This window comes from Canis lupus, chromosome 1 (assembly GCF_048164855.1).
Source record: "Canis lupus baileyi chromosome 1, mCanLup2.hap1, whole genome shotgun sequence".
In the NCBI taxonomy this organism is placed as follows: Eukaryota; Metazoa; Chordata; class Mammalia; order Carnivora; family Canidae; genus Canis; species Canis lupus.
The window spans coordinates 90,004,437-90,018,998 of record NC_132838.1 but is presented as its reverse complement, the minus strand read 5'-3'; positions in this window follow the sequence as shown (position 1 = coordinate 90,018,998).

Sequence of the window (14,562 nt, the reverse complement as noted above, 5' to 3'; positions counted from 1 at the left end):
CAGAACTCATCCTGGTTGGTATCAGTCTCCTTAGAAATTGGAGACTCGGAGATCCCTGGGTGGCTCAGTGGTTCAGCACCTGCCTTCGACCTAGGGCGTGATCCTGGAGTCCTGGGATTGAGTCCCGCATCAGGCTCCCTGAAGGGAGTCTGCTTCTCCCTCTCTGTCTCTCATGAATAAATAAAATCTTAAAAAAAAAAAAGAAAGAAAGAAATCAGAGACTCTGTTTTGATAAGGCAAGTGATGACTACTCCCGATCCTTTAACTTTTTGCCTTTCTCTGTGCTACGAACTAGAACTATAGGGACCTCAGTAGAAACAAAATTCATTCAACTGCATGAGAAGATTTTAAGCTATTTTTTTGGTGAAAATTTTGACTTTGCTGGAAGTGCTCTTGAAGCTTACTTGCCAAGTGAGCATAAAAACAGTAGTGGGGTACCTGGATGGCTCAGTCGATTAAGCATCTGATTCTTAATTTTTGGCTCAGGTCATGATCTCAGGGTAGTGAGATGGAGCCCCGCATTGGGCTCTGGGCTGGGTATGGAGCCTGATTGACATTCTCTCTCCCTGTTCCCTAAACAAACAAACAAACAAAAACCATCACTGAGCAGTTACTGTGCAATGCATATTGGACTGAACACTTTTGCATATAATATTTAACATTCTTTTTTAAAACTTTATTTATTTTTTAAAGATTTTATTTATTTATTTTTTTCATGAGAGACACACACAGAGAGAGGCAGAGACACAGGCAGAGGGAGAAGCAGGCTCCATGCAGGGAGCCTGGTATGGGACTCAATCCCAGGACCTTAGGATCACGCCCTGGGCTGAAAGCAGGTGCTAAACCACTGAGCCACCTAGGCGTACCTAACATTCTTTTTTTTTTTTTTTTTTCAATCCAGTCTTCATCCATTATCAGTGTGATAATTCATTTGGAAGTTTATATAAAGTAGGAGAAAGGTTTTTGTTTTTGTTTTTGTTTTTTTGTTTTTTTTGGTTTTTTTTTGTTTTGTTTTGTTTTTACCTTGCTATTAAATCTGGAAATTTATTTTCCTAAGACCCATATATATTTTCTATTTTTAACTTATTAAAAATGTCATGTCAAGGTAATACAATAGCATTGCATTAGTTTCAGGTATACAGTGTAATGATTCAATTTGTATATACTGTGAGATGATCACCACAATATGTCCTGTTAACAGCCACCACCATACATAGTTAGCATTTTTTTCTTATGATGATAACTTTTGATTCTTTTTTTAAAAGATTTTATGTATTTATTTGACAGAGAGAGAGAGAGAGTGAGAGAGAGCACAAGGAGAGGGAACAGCAGAGGGAGAGGAAGAAGCAGACTCTCTGCTGAGCAAAGAGGCCGACATGGGGCCCAATCCCAGGACTCTGGGATCATGACCTGAGCTGAAGGCAGACACCTAACCGACTGAGCCACCCAGGCACCCCATTGATTCTTTTTTAAAAGAACTTATTTAGAGAGAAAGAGAGCATGAGTGTGTGCGCACTAATATTAGGAGGGGCAGAAGGAGAAGGAGTGAGAATCTCAAGCAGCCTCCCTGCTAAGCATGGAGCCCAATGTGGGGCTTGATCTAATGACCCTGAGATCATGACCTGAGCGGAAACCAAGTGTTGGCCCCCCAATTGACTGGGCCACCCAGGCGCCCCTTAACTCTTGACTCTTGGCACAAGCTTGCAAGGCTGGTACTTTTATTGCCTGTGGCTTTGCAGCCAAGGAAACTATAATCCGGGAAGGCTAAGCAAATCACACAGGTTGTAATTTGCAGACTTGGGCTTCAAAGACCTATCCAGAAATTTTAAAAAATTCTTGCTCTTTTTATCATATCATGCAGCATAAGCTCACTGCAACTTAGCACAATTTGGAGTCAAAACTTTCCCACCAAAATCTAAGTTCTGAGGTTTGCATTTCCTAGCACAATGTTCATGGCTTCCTATTTACTCAGCAGCACTTCCGGGAGCATTTGGGGCCCTCTGACGGCAATCAAGCCCTCGGCCACCACACTTCTGAGAGAGACAGTCTGATAGATGTATTAACCTTCTAGGCTTCCAGTTTCCCTAAGCCCCGACTAGGCTGCAACAGCCTCAGAAGGCATATCTCTGATGAAGTTACGTCAGATACAACTCTAGAAAAGCCTTCCCAAGAATAAATGTTAACAATGATGCCCTCCACTTGAATCGAGAGGAGGCCTTAAATGGTATCACCAGGTACTCTTCCCATGGCAAGTACCACGAAGGGCTGAGACAGGGGGCCTGAGGGATAGCTTTTAACAACGTCGAGGGGCATGATTCCTCAGAGTGGGCATGAGAATGATTTTCAAAGAAGGGAAGGATGCTCTCATTCTAACTTGAGGCAGAATAATAAGGAGTAAGAATCAGTAGCTGTGACCCCAGTGGTCACTTCAGACTTTATGCAGGAGGGAGAGGGGCTTACAGCTGTGATTTCGTGTGGAGGGCTGGAGGGTTGGGGAGTAGTCTCAGAGCTGTGTCTGTGTAGCAGGTGCACCATTTTCACCCCCTTCATGTATTTATTTGGGGTGACTTTGGGAGCAGGTCCCTGGAGGTTATGAGGGTCTAGAGTACCTCAGACATCCTGGAATACCACCACTGTGAGATACGGAATCAGAAGACGACAGTCAGATGTCTTGATGACCTCAAGACATTCGGTAGAACACAGAGAGAGAGAGAGAGAGACAGAGACAGAGACACAGGCAGAGGGAGAAGCAGGCTCCATGCAGGGAGCCCTACCTGGGACTCGATCCAGGGTCTCCAGGATCAGGCCCTGGGCTGAAGGCGATGCTAAACCGCTGAGCCACCTGGGCTGCCCAAATAAAATCTTAATAAAATAAAATAAAATAAAATAAAACAATACAAAAATCAAATCAAATCTCCCCTTCATGGTTTTGGAACAAAGTTGACACAAAGAGCTGTGTTCAATCTTCTACGGTTTTCCATAGGCCTTAGGAGTCTCTCCTGGTCCTGCTCTGACTCTAATTATTTGTGTGTTTCTCTCTCAGCAGATATGCCAGTGTCACAGGCTTGCATGGGATTGTGTTCTTGACTTCAGGAACATCTGGACCAGGCTACAGTGGCTGAAAGATGACATGTTCTGAAAGGTGAGTGCCTTCAGTGTGTCCCAGGTAAGTGGCCTGGGCACGCACACACCCACCAGACCCTGCCACTCCGAAGACCATCACAAGTGCTGTGATAGAGCACTCACGTGCAATGGGAGGGGAAAGGTTTCTAAGCACAAGCATGGCACACCTGGAGGCGACCCTAGAGAGAAATCTGGTTCATGCTCCTGGCTTTATACAGGAGGAAACTGAAGCTCAGGTTCACACAGGTAACAAATGGCCAATGTTGGGAAATCATGTGAGGGACAGATCTGAGGACCGGGCAGGCACCTGTGATAACCACTGGTGGCAGGAGCTAGGGATCTATGGATGGGGAAGGGAACTACCCCGGACACAGGCTCCAGTCTGGGGGCCAGGGAGCTCATGGGATACCCACTGGAATGAAGGAAAGAAACTGAGGCAGGAGCTGTGCTCTGCCTGGATGTGTGAAGGTGACAAAGGAAGAGGAATTAGCAGAGCAGCCAGGAAGGTGAGAAAAGAGACAGTAGAGGGTGAGAGCATCTGGTGCCAGAGAAGCCAAGGCAGGAGAGGATTTAAAGGGGGGCTCAAGGAGTTTCAGAGTTTTTTTTTTTTTAAAGATTTTATTTTATTTATTTATTCATGAGAGACAGAGAGAGAGAGAGAGAGGCAGAGACACAGGCAGAGAAGCAGGCTCCATGCAGGGAGCCCAACGTGGGACTTGATCCTAGGACTAGCCCTGGGCCAAAGGCAGGCACTTTACCGCTGAGCCACCCAGGGATCCCCCCAGAGTTTGAGTTGGTGATGGTCACGGCTGCAGAGCAGGGACAAGAAGGGGAGGAGACAACGTGGAGCCAGAGGGCACAGAGGATAATTCCAGATGTTGGCCAGAGTCTGGGAGGAGAGGGAGGCTGGACCCTGGAAGGGGAGACAAGTCAGAGTATGTCTTTAGGAGGGAGTCTTGTTTGGTTTGGGGGAATGAGCTAATCTTGCATAATGGGATTAAAGTTTTCTTTTGCTTTCATCTCTGAGGCTTCCTTCTTATCATCTTTAAAGCAGGGATTAGAAAGAATTTGTCATAGGTTTATGAGGATTAAATGGGTAAAATGCACAAATAATGCTTAGTACGATGCCTGGAACATTATAAACACATAACACGTGGTAGTTATTTTAAATATTTTATCGCTACAGATTTGTGAAGGACTCATTCCAGAATTTTGAGGAAAATATTGCTTACATTTTAAATCTTGGTATCTTATAGTTAATACTTTATGGGGGTAAAGTTGATAAATAAATAAATAAGATTTCACATATTTTGAAAGATTGGTCTGGAAACAGGCCCAGAGAAGCATTATTTTTTTTAATCTCTCATGTACATGTGGAAATTATACATTTTAATTAAGTGCTATTATATGAGCCAACTTCCATCCTCATGGGTGTTGGTGGGAGTTTCCCTTTCGGGAGGGAGAATTTGGTTTTGGACTTATTACTTACATCTGCAAAAGGAGTAAGGAAGAGCAAGAACAGGACACTCTGATAAGCAATTTGGCTGCTTGGTGTTTTTTTTTTAATATTTTATTTATTTATTCACAAGAGACAGAGACAGAGAGAGAGAGGCAGAGACACAGGCAGAGGAAGAAGCAGGCTCCATGCAGGGAGCCCGACGCGGGACTCGATCCCGGGTCTCCAGGATCACACCCTGGGCCAAAGGCAGGTGCTAAACTGCTGAGTCACCCAGGGATTCCCTGCTTGGTGTTTTTTGTTTTGTTTTGTTTTGTTTTTCATTTTGATCTGTAATTCAAGATTGGGGTAACTATTTTTATTTATTAAAAGAAAACTCTTTTGGTAGGCTGGAATGATGTTTAAGCAAGGGTAAATCACAGATGATAGACTTTTCTCTTGAAGTACTCCATTGCTATGCTTTTTTGAGCAAACTTCATTTAAAAAAAAAGAGCTAAAAAATGGAGGTGGGGTGGGGGTATGGTCAGGAAACCAAGGGACAAAATCTTTTTCTTTTTAAAGAAGACACCTGTGACGCCAGCCAGTGAGCACGGCCACATGGGGCGGAAAGGGATTAGTTACAGCCCTAAAAGAGGGATAAATGCATCTGGTGTCAGATTAACTCTAGCAAACAGACTTGCTTCGTCCCAAATGCTCCAACTCAAAAGCACGCTGATTTCAGCGTTAGAAATGGATGTGTGAAGATGACTTCTCAATAAGCAAAGTGTGTTGGGTGCATCTTAGGTGGACATAAAGCACATCAGTAGGTCTTAAAAACATGATGGTGAGTGCAATGGTATTAAAAAAAAGACTTGATTTAATGCTATTATGTAATTTAAAGCCACATGTGCATAGACAATAGCCCTACCAACTTCTACAGAGATGCATGCATTTAAGGACATGTATCTGACATATTGGAGAGGTTGCCTAACAGGTAGGGGAGAGGTATGTGAGGATCAGAGTTAAGAGGGGAAGAAAAAAATAAGAGAAGGGCTTTGCACAGATTGATAATTATAAAGAGCCATGAACTAACTATGATTTTAGTTTTTTGAAGATTTTATTTGACAGAGAGCACAAGCAGGGGGAAAAGGAGAAGCAGACCCCCCACTGAGCAGAGAGCCTGACCTGGGGCTTGATGCCAGGACGCTGGGATCATCACCTGAGCCGAAAGGCAGATGCTTAACCAACTGAATCCCCAGGTGCCCCTTAACTGTGATTAAAAAAAAAAAAAAAATGGAAATCTTGTAGCCATTGGTCTTCTCCTTCTGGCTGTATAGTCAGTCTGATGCAAAGGCAAAGAAATTTCAGGCAAACATGCTGTCCTAAGGGTGACGGGGTTCAAGGGGTTCAAGGGATTCCTGAGATCGTGTTGGGTTGGCTTCCAGAGGGTAAAACCAAAGAACTTCGGTTTCAGCCTAGTGTCAGAAGCAGGGCACCACCTGCGTCTGGCCTTCAGGGGGCGCTCCTCACACGGGCGGACACGGCTGCCCCCGGCCCACCTGGGCTGCAATCCTGGGTCCTACTGCTTTTTCGGGGGCTGTCTCCCAGGATATCTTTACAACTTTCCCTTAGACCCTGCTCTGGTGGAAATGATAAGGATGAAAACAAGCAAGCTGGGAACTACGTCGTGGCATTTTTACATTGAGAGAAATAGGAATATAGGAGAGCACAGATGGAATACCTTAAATATTTTATGACTTTTTTCCCCCCACTCTTAGTCTGCTTGCTTCAGCTTCAGCATGTATATTGGCCTAGAAGAGTTCTTGGAATGAGTTTGAGCTTTGATCTTGTATGGTCATCGCTTCTCGGCCTTTTGGCTAAGATCAAGTGTGATCTTGTATGGTCCATCTTGCTAGCAGGGATTCTCAATATGCAGTCCCTGGACCTCGGAGCACCAGCATGGAACTTGTTAGAAATGCAAATTCCAAGGCCCCTTGGGGATGTCTTGAACCACAGACTCTGGGGATGGGGCCAGACCACCTGTGGTTTCACTAGCCCTCCAGGTGGTTCTGAGGCAGTTAAAGCATTAGAACCATTGATCTAGATCCCTAAGTCTTAAACTTGGCTGTATAGACTTTCCTCATAGTAACCTGCCAGCTTTTTATAAGCTTGAGGGGTTTTTAAAAACTCCCAGGCCAGGATGCCTGGATGGCTCAGCAGTTGAGCATCTGCCTTTTCAGTGGTTCAGGTGTGATCCCGGGGTCCTGGGATCAAGTCCCGCATTGGACTACATTGGAATCTAGGAGGTAGGGCCCAGACATCAGTATTTTTTATTTCTCCAGATGGTTCTAATGTGCTGCCAAGTTAGAGAACCAATGATCTGGACCAGGCCTTCTCAAACCTTACTGTCCATTTGAATCAACGGAAGTCATGTTACAAGTTGTGAGTGGGTAGGCCTGGGATGGGGTCTGAGCTACTGCATTTTTTACAAGTCTCCAGGGCACACCACCACTTCTGGATTGCCAACCACATTTGGAGAAACAAGGATCTGGTGTGCAGAGGAAAGAGCATTAACTGAGGGTTAGTAGATCTGGTGTTAGGAGGTGGGAGAGGAGGGATAGTCTTCTCAATGAGAAGGCACTTTGAGACCAGAAAACAAAGCTGACGACTCCCTACAGGATATGTAGAGTAGTTTTATTCAGGATAACTTACTGAATGAGTAAGTTACTGATGAGGGAATCATGTGGGCGACAACCCAGAGCTATGCAGCTATTCTCAAAAAGTCTGAACCTTAGTCCACAGATGTTATAGAGCAATGGGACATGCAGAAGGGTGTTGTAGTGAGATCAAAGGGTTCATGTGCACCTAATTGACAGTTAATCTTTCATTAGATCTTGTGGCACAGTCTCTGTGTCAAGAAGAAGAAACACCATGTCATTTTAAACAAATTTATAGCAGGCCAAAGCGAGACTCCCCCAATCCCAGCCTTGGTGGGCATTTCTTTCTTTCTTTCTTTCTTTTTAAAGGTTTTGTTTATTTATTCATGAGAGACAGAGAGAGAGAGAAAGAGAGAGGCAGAGAGGCAGAGACATAGGCAGAGAGAGAGGCAGGCTCCATACAGGGAGCCTGATGTGGGACTCGATCCCTGGTCTCCAGGATCAGGCCCTGGGCTGAAGGCGGTGCTAAACCCTGAGCCACCCGGGCTGCCCTTGGTGGGCATTTCTAAGATACATATATTTATCACTAAGGGGCCCAGAACAAGTAGCTCCGAGAGAGCACATAACCAAGACGGCAGGCCAAAGATGGGGTTGATACTGTCGACACTCCTATACCTGGCTTCCTGGTCATGTTTACTTTTATCTGGCTGTCATCCAGCTTGGACTGCCACTTCAGTTCTCTGGGCCAACGTTTGTCTTCCTTATCTATCTCATAGGGATGTTGAGAACACTGAATGACTAACACAGAATTGTTTCCCAAGTGTGTGCACGTACCCCATGAATTTAGAGAGTGTGTGGAGAAACATTTAATATTTTTTAATAGTTGTGAGTTTATTGTTATGAGTACTTAGAGTACTAAAGTATTAGTACTTAGAGTACTTTACTTATCACTTTACCAGTGATAATGGCCTTCAGTATATAGTGGCCCTAAAACTACCTTTTAAAAGACATGTATCTGCCCTTAGAAAGTGTGGCCATTTAAATAAATAATAGTAGAGGTCATTGACAGAGCAAAATAAAGACAGGATGGGAATGAGTCAAGTTTGGGAAATGCTGAGAAAGCAGATATAGAACTATGAGAGCTAAAAAACAAAAAAACTCTTGATTTTGATTATATGTTAGATCATTTATGGAATAGGCATTCTGCAACACTCATGTTGCACTCAGGGGTGATGGACTCATTATTCAAAAAATATTTATTGAGTGCTTGCTTTGCACTGGATACTCACTCTTTTGGTCACTGGGGAGAGAGACAACAAATCATCTCTGTCTACAAGGAAATTATAGGAGGATAAGAGGTCATGAAATAAACCAATATGTTCTTTTTAATTTAATATTTCATATGAAAAAAAAAAGTCTTGCTCACTAACAGCTAGGAAAGTTGCCCTAACATAATAATTCATTCATGTACAAATCAAAATCAGGAAAAGTCAAAAGTCTCAATTCTGACAAATTCTTTTTTTTTTTTTAATTCTGACAAATTCTAATGGATTGGCCATGTTTACCAGATGTAGGGAAAGGAGCCAGGCTGATTTCTTGAACTAACTCAATGGTCTTTGTGTAGTTATGTTATAAGGATGCCTTGTGACAGCCCATGAGGACAGAGCTCCATGAATCTAGTCACTGGCTCTGACTCAAAATAAGAATTTCTAAGATTCCTAAATAAGGAGGCAGGAAGGAATCTAGTATGATTTGACCCATACCTGTGGTCCTTGGCCTCTGCCCCTGAGCATGTGTGGGGATTTTCCACAGGTCATTTCCTGTTTTATTTGTTTAACACTTTGGGAACAAATGACTTAACCTCCTCTGGGTTTCAATGTCCTCACCCATGAAATGACAGGATTGGACAGTCACCAGGTTCTCTTTAGACATAACATTTTGGTATCTATGATTTTACATTTGAGGAGGGATATCTAATGGAGAATACACAGGGGAGGAGTCAAGGGCTTATGAAAGGTTTAGTTAGACGATGAATTGTAAGAATAGCATTTTCTAATAATGTCTTTGTCCAATCGAGGTTTCTTTTTTTTTTTAAGATTTATTTATTTATTTATTTATTTATTTATTTATTTATTTATTCATGATAGACATAGAGAGAGACAGAGGCAAAGACACAGGCAGAAGGAGAAGCAGGCCCCATGCAGGGAGCCCGATGCAGGACTCGATCCTGAGACTCCAGGATTGCGCCCGGGCCAAAGGCAGGCACCAAACCGCTGAGCCACCCAGGGATCCCTGGTTTCTGATCCTACCTGATTATAGTGCCTGGAGGAATGAGTGTGTTAAAAATAAAAATGAGGGGGCACCTGGGTGACTCAGGGTTGAGCGTCTTCCTTTGGCTCAGGTTGTGATTCCAGGGCCCTGGGATAGAGCCCCACATCAGGCTCCCTGATCAGGCTCCCTCCCTCCCCGCAGGGAGCCTGCTTCTCCCTCTGCCTGTGTCTCTGCCTCTCTCTGTGTGTCTCTCATGAATAAATAAATAACATTTTTTTAAAAAGCTAATCTCCTAAAACCATTGATTACAAAAATAAATAAAAATGAGGTAAAACTCAACTTTATTTGAACTTCTTCATAATGCTGATTTTTCTCTTTAATCTGAGGGTGTGAAAGCTTTGAAAACATGCCCTGAATTGGGTCTATCTAGGGAAAGTGAAGGTGGAGTCAATGCCTGATGAGTTTTTTTTTCTTAAGATTTTATTTATTTATGAGAGAGAGAGAGAGAGAGAGAGAGAGAGAGGCAGAGACACAGGCAGAGGGAGGAGCAGGCTCCATGCAGGGAGCTGAGGTGGGACTTGATCCCGGGTCTCCAGGATCATACCCTGGGTTGAAGGCAGGCGCTAAACCGCTCAGCCACCCAGGGATCCCCACCTGATGAGTTTAAATAAGTAGCCAATAAAAAGAGTGACATAAGCCCCCTCCCTTTTATCAACATATGTGTAGAAAGGGACGGAGAAAAATTCTCCATTTTTAATTGTAGGGATTGGGGAACTGGAATGCAGCCATCCTTGCTTGCGCCTCTCGCCTCTCGCCCCTCGATTGTGGCTTGCTCAGACCCAGAGGCAGGGAGAGGACCCTGTCAGGCCAGCCTCCCTTGCCAAGCCTCCCGCGTCTCTAACCTGCCATCTGGAGACAGGGGTCTGAGATTTATCTCACTTGCACCAAGGAGGAGCCAAAGGGAGGCTGGAAGTCTGCTGGCTCTGTTGCTCCGTGTGGAGGAGAAACAGACGGGGTGAATTTGTGTCTGATCCCGAAGGGGAAAGTGTCTTTGTGCTATATTTCTTTCTGACCTGGAAACCCTGAAAGCAGTTCAGTCACAAGCTGGAAGAGGCAGTTCCTCAGGTCTGGATTTGTTTGCGTTTTGGGGAGGGCCTTGATTAGAAAAGAAGAAATGCTTTATTTATATATGCCAGATGGAATGCAGGGGTCCCTGCTCCGTCTTTCCAGGCACCAGGAACCTCTTGATGAGAATCAGTCGTCTCAATTAGGAGTCTTTCCGTGTTGGGCAGAACCTGATATTACCATTTCCTCCCCAGGATTTGCTGGCATCCGTGCGTTCCCTTCAAGTGATGACAAACTAATTGCACTGGCTTCCTGTCACCAGCACAATCTTCCTGCAGAGATGGGGTGGAGGGTGACAGGGGGAAGGGAGGAGTCAGTCTTTCCAATGAGCCGGGTCCCCAGCTTGCATTTCTCTGCTAACGCAGACGGGCTCCGTTGCACTTAACATCTCTCCACTGTAAGTGGAGCTGTTGGACCACCTTCCTCGTGTGCACTTGCCATCGGTACCCTCACCGCCTTCAGAGTCTGATTTGCTATCAAAAGGCCTAGTCTTCATGACTAAAAGGAACTTTCTTCCTATGATACTTTGAGCCTACGTGGAGGCAGCTCTGACTCCTCTTAGCTTGCAACCCTGTTGTGATTAAAAAAATTAAATAAAGCAGGTTGGGTGATGTAGTGGTGCCTTCTGGACATGCCTGTCTAGTGGAAACTGAGAGGGTAGTGGAAGGTTTTGAGGCTTCCCTGGCAGCAGCGGCAGCCGGTGATGTAACCAGACAGTGTAGAAGTGTGGGAGGGGATCACACATGGCAAAAAGTGAATGATCATTTTTATATAAAAGAAGTAAGAGGGTGACGGGCAATGAGGAGGGCACTTGATGGGATGAGCTCTGGATATTATATGTTGGCAAATTGAATTTGAATAAAAAATGTAAAAAAAAAAGAAGAAAAAGAGGGGGGATAAAGGGATGGAGCCCAGAAAAGTGCACGAAAAGGAAAAAAGATTTGCTTTGATGATGAGCCAGAGAGACCATTATGGGCTGAGTCCATGTGTCCAATTTTTAAAGCTTTTTTACTTAAAAAACATTTGTAGGTATGCACGTATTTTAGAATAGCTGCAGGTATGTATTACTTTTATAATCAGCAAATGGATTTACTTCCTTCTCTCTCAGCGGCTCCTTCCCCAAGTCACTGACCCCTGGCAGCCCTAGTTACCTTCTCCCTCTTTCCAGAATGCCAGAGGACAGCTGAGCTTCATGACCCTGGCTCAGGGAGGGTTATGCCATGTAAACATTGGATCTCTAAGTAGCTCGCCTCTTAGAGAAAGTGTGTCACGGTTTTTTTTTTTTAAATTTTTTTTTTTGTGTGTGTGTGTCACGTTTTTAAACTTAGTATTCTGTGGCACTTATTTCATGAGACCATGAGACATTAGACTTGTTATTTTATTTTTTCCGAAGAGGAGGGAGCTCAGTGGTGGATGTAACTGATAAGGTTGTTTTTCCTTTGTGCCATCAGTAGACGTTCTGTGGGCCTAGGAAGGGGGTGACCACTGGACTGGCACCTCCTGCATAATGTATCATCGGTACCTTTTTTTTAAAACGGAATGAAAATGCAGGAGTTTTGATCTGGGGCAGTCTGGCAGGAGAGGGCTGGTACACTTGGTTTCCTTCTGTCGCACTTTTGGTGAAATGAATTAGACTTTTAAATCAGGAACTTGAGCGAGATGAGTTAGATCTTTGCACAAAAGCAGTGGAGGATTTCCAGCTGGCTGGGGGTATGATATGGAAATGTCTTGCTAAATTGGGGGTCTGGTGGAATGTTGCTCTCCTGGCGGGCTCTGTTTCTTGCAAGTGAGCTGTGGGTTGCATGCAGAATGGAGCGAGCAGGGAGCGTAAGCATTGTCTTGCTTGTGGGAAGACCTGGGGGTTCAGATGTTTTTCATTAGGAGCTGGTTGTGAGCTTTTTCAAGTTAAAGCACTTTTAGTAGGAAAAGCCTCCCTGAGCTGGGTCTTCTCTTTCTGGATATTCTCCATCAGGGAGGCAGGTTTTAGCAGAAAGGGTTGTTAATGGTGGATTTTGTGCAGTGGAAACCCTATGGGAGGATGGGAAAGATGCAGAAAGAGGTGGTTATGGACCTCACCACTTTATTAAAAGCTGTTTGTTTTATTATAACCAGCCAAGACAAAGGCACTCGCTCTGGATGAAAATGTTGCCTTCCCTTGCAATTATAGATGGCTTCGTGCTGAGTCTCACACAGCAATGCATTTCTCCCCGCCTGACTGATAACTGATTTTTCTGGTTGTCCAGGCAATATCCAAATTATCAGGCAAATATTTGTCTCTGAAACAAATATTTTATACCATATTGAGCCAATCACCAGCCCTTTCCAAAGTAAGGCCTGACCTTTCTTTTCCCTCCATTCATTTGTAATTTCTGTTTGTTGGAATCCACTTCCTGTTGGTTCTGTGGATTGGCTCTGATATAACCTGAACAAGGTTCTTCACACCCTTTTTAGACAGGAAACACAGTTTGGCTCATTGTTTCTGGGTTCACACATGGGTTTTCTTGCCTGTGGATACTGATACTGGGGACTTTCTTGGATGTTGTTGTATTAAGGGCTAGGTTATACCAAGAGCTGGAGGCATGGGGGGCAGGGCAGGACTGCCCAGGACTTGGGATACAAGCTGGCAGGTGTTAATGTGGGTTGATCCTGGGAAACTCAGAACTTTCAGGTTCCCACGTGGGAGAAAAAAACCACCCACCATCTGACTGGCAATGTGTGTCCAAAGAAGGGCTAGACGCATGTTGGATGAAGAAACCAAATCAATAGTCATCATCATATTAAAAACAGATGGGTTGATCTTCTTATTTTATTTTTATTTATTTATTTATTTATTTATTTATTTATTTATTTATTTTTTAATTGAAGTTCGATGGACTGGTCTTCTGATGGCCAATCAGTGGCTGAACCTAGTGGAACAAAGTTAGGGAGGTTCAAGGGAAAGGCACCAGGTAGGTTTTCTTTGTCACATCCTGTCTGGCCTTTCGGTTTCTTGTCCCCATGGTTCAAGGGTGGCCCTGCTCACTCTGACCCTCTATTTCAGTGCCTTGCCTTTAGGAAGAGGGGTGGCTGGCAAGTTTCTTAGTTGTTGGCATATGCTTAACCTTCCAAGAGTTCTGTTTTTATTTTAATTAGGGAGTTCTTCAGTAAGAGCAGACCATTCTAAGATCCTAAGTCAAAAATTTGAAACGGTGGAATTTCATATGACAGGGAGAGATAGTTTTGGGCAACTTAGCTTTCCAAGTGAGCCTGACATGTGAATGACCACTTCTTCAGTGCTTCAAATATGCTTTCAGTTTACTGGATTAATTCTTCTCCCACTTTCTCCAGTATCTGGAACAAGATATGTAGTGGTTAGAATGGAATCAGAGTTTTGCTGTTTACTAGCTGTGTGACCTTGGGCAAGTCATTTAATCTCTCCAAACCTCAATTTCATTCTGTAAAATAGAAGTAATAATGATATCTTTTCAAAGAGTCTTTTTTTTAAGATTTAGTTTTTTAGAGAGAGAGCATACACATGTGTGCGAGTGGAAGGGGTGGGGCAGAAGGAGAGAGAGAGAATCCTCTAACAGACTCCCTGCTGAGCTTGGAGCCAATGGGGGACTCCATCCCAGGACCCTGAGATCATGACCTGAGCCAAAATCAGAGCTTGCTCCTAGCTGACTGAATCACCCAGGTGCCCCTTTTCAGAGTCTTTTGAAAGAGTTTTTGTGAGCTTCAAATGGGTAACACACACACACACACACACACACACACACAATCCCCTTGTTCTTATGTACATAGGATATTCTTTAAAGATAATAAAAAAATCTGGAAACATTTGATTGCCTCCAGGGAGTTAAGCAGGCATAGGGATGGAAAACTTTTCATTGTTATTCTCTTCCCTATTTTTGGAATTTTGGACCACACAAATGTGTAAGGCACATAAAATATTAAAATTAAAACATTCCTAAA